Genomic DNA, 5,652 nt, shown 5'->3' with positions numbered 1-5,652 from the left:
TTTATCTTTTAATATCTCTCCCCCCTTATCCCAAGCACCTGAATTATCTCTATTTATTCTCTCAATCTCTCCCCCCTTTCCTTTCAACTCTCTCTCTAAACCGTGCACCTCCACAATTCTCTCCCAACCCGTTTTATCTCCATTTATTCTCTCCTACTCTTCTCCTTTGCTCTCTCAATCACCCTCTCGATTATGTTTACCAACCCCTCTACTATGTTCATTCATATCTCTTGGCCTTCCCTGCCTCTTAAACATGCAACAACCACCGCCATTTGCCATCTGGATCTGATGGTGATGGTTGTTGCATGTTTAAGAGGGCAGGCCGCATATGATGACAGATCTGCTGGTGGATCTGACGGTGGTCGTTGTTGCAGGTTTAAGGAGGGGGAGGCTACCATGGGGTCAAAGTAAGACACGGTATGGATCATTTTGTAATCTTAAAAACAATAACTAGGGTCAAAATAGAAACTTTTGTGGGCTGATTTCAAAATTTTTATAATATTGTGTTTAAAATTGTATATATTTGTAGACATGAAAATTTTAGTGAAATAAAAATTCACTAATTTACATTCAATAATCAAAATTCAAAATATGACTCGTTAAAGATAACTGGAAAAGTCGTGAGTTCCATACAAGTACACATGTCACATGACTCACCAAGACAAAGATAAGCACCGGAGATTACACATGTTAGCATCTAAGAGCTTCATCAATCAAATCAAATCATATGCCAAAAAGGAATAAATTATCCTTAATTGGCCATCTTCCTACATTGTGAGTTAATTTTCTTACATGAATGATTTTGACTTAATTAAGAGCTAAATTAAATCAAATCATAAACCAATCCTACAAATTAAGGGATTTAGATTGGGAATTCCAAACTAAGACCCAATTTCTGCCCAAATCAACACCTAGACTCTCAAGTTCTTCATCAAGCTCGTGAAGAATCATCAAGCAAAACAAACACGTGCCAATTCATTCAAGATCAAGCCAAAGTCAAAGATTATCCACCATTTGACACTACTCGTGGTCATGACGTGTTCGAGATCAAGCTGTGATGGCCCTTGACGAAGTCTCAAATTCCGATTCAAGATCAAGTGCTTGGCACCCTTGAACCGCACACATTCTTGGAGATCAAATAAGAGGAAATTCTTTTATTTTTATAAAATAAAAGAATACCCACAGAGATTGTAACCTACACACTTGATAAATCAATACGAATATTATTTTGCAGACGTGTTCTTGTCTTATTTGTCGATGGATTTTCATGTTTACAAATTTGGCACGCTCAGTGGGACCTCTTTGTCTTTCATCTATTTCTCCAGTTCCAAACCCAATGAGTCCTATAAAGGCGATGGCTTCCAAGAAGGTTCATGTTGTTCTTGCCAGCAGAGGCAGGAGCGTTAGTACCTCTACTACAAGCAGAGACTCTACCGGCATTGTTGCTCAAAGCAAGACGAATGCCTACATTTCAACCCGATGCACTGCTTCCATTTCACTTCTATCCGAGTCGAAGGGAGTCTTTGAGAAACACAAGTTGGTCATCACCCTTGCCTCAATGGGGGCAAAGAATGACATTTTTCAAAGGAAGGATAGCTGGTCATCAAGACTAAAAGGAGGCCTCGACTTACGAAAGACCCAAAGAAAGAGGCCTCAAAAGCACACTCAGAGTCATCTGACTTTTCTTGTTCAATGGCCATGCAGGTTATGATGGTAGGAGTTACCTCAGCTGATGAACAACTAGCTCACATGGCCCAAGCAATCGAGAAGCTAACAAAGACCATCAAAGAGAAGGACATGTAGATTGTAACGCTCGTGAGCAAGTTAGAAGCAAAGCATGGTGAATAGTCAAATAAAAGCTTGTCTCATCCTGAGAAAGAGGTACGTCAAGAGTTCACCTCTGACCATAAGAAGTTGTCCAAGTCTGATTCCCTTTCAGTGTCGTCTTTATCCATCTAACAACTCCAAGACATGATCACCAACACCATCAGAGCTCAATATAGTGGTCCTTCTTAAGATACATTTATCTATTCCAAGCCCTATACCAAAAGGTTAGACAACCTTCGAATGCCAATAGGTTATCAACCTCCAAAGTTCATGCAATTTGATGGAAAAGATAACCCTAAACATGTTGCCCACTTCATCGAGACGTGCAGTAGCGCTGACAATAATGACGATTACCTCGTAAAGTAATTTGTCCACTCACTTTGAGGCACTGCATTTAATTGGTACACCGACTTAGAGCCCGAGTCAATTGACAGCTGGGAACAAATCGAGAGAGAATTCCTCAATTGATTCTATAGCACCCGTCATTCAGTGAGCATGCTAGAGCTTACTAGCACAAAGCAATGAAAAGACGAATCTGTTGTTGACTACATCGATCGTTGGAGTTCATCAAGCCTTGACTACAAAGATCGAGTCTCAAGGTTATTGGCGGTAGAGATGTGCATTTCAGGAATGCAGTGGGGTCTGCTCTATATTCTTCAAGGGATCAAACCTCGTAGCTTTGAAGAATTGACCACTCGTGCGCATGACATAGAACAAAGTATTGCTAGTCAAGATGGAAGGAAGGAAATGGAGAGCAATCATAGAAATGACAAGTCATCGAGAAATAGGGCAAACTCTTTGAAGACACTCATCATGGAGTCAATGATGATCAGTGCGCTCTAATGAAGGTTTCCACTCGAGGCAAGAAAGATGGGAGGAAGGCCAAGTCCACTCAAGATCAAGAAACAAGACGATACACCCTAAAAGAAATGAAGGAGAAAAAGTATCATTTTCCAAACTCTGACGTAAAAGGCATGTTGGAAAACTTACTCTAGAATAAGGTGATTGAGTTACCCGAGTGCAAATGCCCTAAAAAGACGAATCATATTAACCACCCAAAATACTACATGTACGATCGTGCCATCACTCACCCAATGAAAAAAATACTTCGGGTTGAAAGATCTCATCATGAAGCTAGCACAACAAGGAAGAATCGAACTGGATCTTGACAATGTGGTAGAGTCAAACCATGCTACCATCTCGTTTGTCTTCTCTGATTCGACACATTCGCCCTCACTTCAACCATTGGGGGCATTCTGTGAAACCCATCAACTCAAGCCATATGAGTGTTTTGGGGTGTTAAGTCAAAGTAATGTTGATTCATCCGATGACGATAATGAAGGATGGACATTTGTCACTTGGAAGAAGTTACATAAGGAGAATGCATCTTTGCCAAGAACTGCTCGATCAAAAGGATGTGTAAACAAAAGAAGTTCTCCTCAACCATGTGACATTACTCATGGTCATGACGTGCTCCCATTTAGAAGAAATGAGATGGAGAAAAAGTGGCACACACACTTTAGAAGACCAGAAAGCTTTCTGCCCAAAGCAACACCTAGACTCCCAAGTTCTTTATTAAGCTCGTGGAGAATCATCAAGCATAAAAACACTTGCCGATTCCTTCACCGCCAAAGTCGAAGGCTATCCACCACGTGACACTACTCGTGGTCACGACGTGTTCGAGATCAAGCCATAACGGCTCTTGAAGAAGTCTCAAATTCTAATTCAAGATCAAGTGCTTGGCACCCTTGAATCACACACACTCTTGAAGATCAAATCAGAGGAAATTCTTTTATTTTTGTAAAAGAATGCCCAGAGATTGTAACCTACACACTTGATAAATCAATACAAATATCATTTTGTACATGTGTTCTTGTCTTATTTGTCACTGGATTTTTATGTTTATAATATAATTTTTTGTTAATTTGAATTATCATTATTCATTAGATTTGCAAACCCAGTATTTGGGTCTTGCGAACTCTGGATTCTCTCTAGTTATTGGAAACTTTGTTTTCTTTCTGGTTCTTGGGAACATTTATCCAGGTGATTTTTTTTCTTCATATACATTCTTTTCCTTAGTAATTTTGGTCGTTCTATTTTCTTTTTAGGTTATTTTTCTTGAAATTCTATGATGTTCTTCCAATTCTATATTCTAGAATTTCAAGAACATCATAGAATTCCTGATTCTTCCAATTGCATAAGAAGTTTATCCAATTTATAGAGATTAAGGGTTTATATTTCTAATCATTTATTGTGTAAGTCTCGGGTCTAGCTTATGTTTGTTTCATGGGTAGTGACTTGAATAATGTTAGATGTGTTTGCAATTGTAGTTGGCGCTTTGTCTCTCATGAGACTCTTATGATTCATATTGCTTCTGGATGTGCATTAAGGGTATTTTGTGGACAATTTTTTGTCAGTATATGCATTCATAATATTTATTTTGTTGAATACAATGCATATTTTTTTGTTTTCTAATGATTATTTGTGTGGATAGGATTGTTGTTGCAGATACTGTGGTCGCGATTTTGTTGGTCTTAAGAATCGTGATGTGCATAAGTTGGTTTCTTATGTTAATGGTGATGTATTACAAGTGGGAGTCAAATGGTACGCAAAAGGCATGCGTATTTTACTTTCGTTCTATTCTCCTTTTGACAAAGTGAAAATCATAGTGGTACTTATGTCCTTTGATACAACAACATGTAGACGACATCCTTGTATCTGATGTCAAGTATGCATATTCAACTGTGTTGGGGAATTTCAAGGTATATTTTTTATTTATGCTATCGTATAGACATTTTATTTGTATAACATGTGATACATATCCATTCATTCAATACTACTTATCGTATATACTGTTTATCATGCTTTTTCATCCTAAATTTTAGTTTTTTGGTTAAGCCTTACTGTCTGTTGTTTCCCTAATATAATATTTTAGGTTTTGAAAGTAGCGGTTTGTATAACATGTGATGCATACCGATTCATTCAATAATGTTTATTGTATACATGTTAGATTTATCCACCAAAAGAAATGTGTTATTGCGTGTGTGTTCTTGATATATATTAATTTTGTTATTGGACTATAAGTCATTCATCATTTTGTAGGCCCTCTCTGAGGGCTTCGCATCATGCTTTTTTCATTCTAAATTTCAATTTTTTGGTTGAGGCTTATTGTATGTTTTTTTTTCTAATATAATATTTTATGTTTTGGAAGTAGCGGATCAAGTTATATTGATTTCAAGCTCATATGCACTAGAGGACACGGTTTATCCAAGTGACACCCCGTTGCATTGGTCGACAACTGAATCTGCTCAAAGTAGCAAACAAAGCAGTGCAGGAACAAAAAGACAACTAATACTACTAAGAGTAGCAAAACAAAGCAATGCAGGAACAAGAAGAGGGCATAACATTGCAGTTGAAATTTAATGAATTTTTGAGTTGACGTTTGGATGTTGAGGAATATTTTTTTGTGGTATAGTTTCACAGTTACATCTACTTACTAGTGATTACAAACCTTCTTATGGCTCATGTTGGACATCTTATTCGGTAATATGTAGTTGATGGAATTTAGTTGAGTAAATATTTTGCTCTGACATTTGGATGTTGAGGAAGATTTTATCTTCTACAGTTTCACAGTTACATCTGCTTAGTAGTGATTACAGATGTCGAATGTCTTAGTTTGTGGTTTTACTAAGTAGTTGAATGGATTTGAGTTGCATAAATTTTTTGTTGTGTGTTGGAATGAAAAATTTTAGGTCATCCAACAAGTAATTTGATTTATATGTTGCAAAGCCGGACACCATTTTGATTGCCATAAGTGAGAGAGGA

At 37.5% G+C, this 5,652-nt stretch overlaps 1 long non-coding RNA gene across 3 annotated transcripts; it reads left to right on the top strand.

Moving 5' to 3' along the window:
• On the top strand, positions 1-5,435 carry LOC148915190 (uncharacterized). Of its 3 annotated transcripts, none has more exons than XR_016128450.1 (4): positions 1-417; positions 4,322-4,431; positions 4,531-4,589; positions 5,042-5,435. It is a non-coding gene; the product is annotated as an uncharacterized LOC148915190 (long non-coding RNA). The 3 variants fall into 3 exon arrangements; XR_016128451.1 differs by having other exon boundaries at positions 5,039-5,435; XR_016128452.1 differs by having other exon boundaries at positions 4,322-4,589; positions 5,039-5,435.
• The last annotated feature ends 217 nt before the right edge of the window (positions 5,436-5,652 follow it).

This window comes from Prunus mume, linkage group LG7 (assembly GCF_029339155.1).
Source record: "Prunus mume cultivar Tortuosa linkage group LG7, ASM2933915v1, whole genome shotgun sequence".
Taxonomy (NCBI): Eukaryota; Viridiplantae; Streptophyta; class Magnoliopsida; order Rosales; family Rosaceae; genus Prunus; species Prunus mume.
Note: the sequence above shows the minus strand (reverse complement) of the source record. Positions and strands in the feature narration are given on the sequence as shown.